Below are 258 nucleotides of genomic sequence, written 5' to 3' on the forward strand. Positions count from 1 at the left end.
TAGGGGCTTGTAACTTTCCAAGGAGCTTCAGCCCTCTAGTGTCCAACTGCTGTAAAAACATCTTCCCTTTACAATGGGAAATTCTGCATCACACCAAAAAAAGTGCCAAATTCGTTCTCTTAAAACCCTGCTCAAATCTAGAGGACTTAAAATTTCAAAAGAGGAAAGCTTAAAATTTTGGAATGAGGTGTATCAATTTGCACCCTGGATCTTACCAGCAGACATATATGATCCTGAGGTGTGGAACTTTCTTTCACA

This window comes from Nannospalax galili, unplaced genomic scaffold (assembly GCF_000622305.1).
Source record: "Nannospalax galili isolate Female #2095 unplaced genomic scaffold, S.galili_v1.0 scaffold2, whole genome shotgun sequence".
Lineage (NCBI taxonomy): Eukaryota > Metazoa > Chordata > Mammalia > Rodentia > Spalacidae > Nannospalax > Nannospalax galili.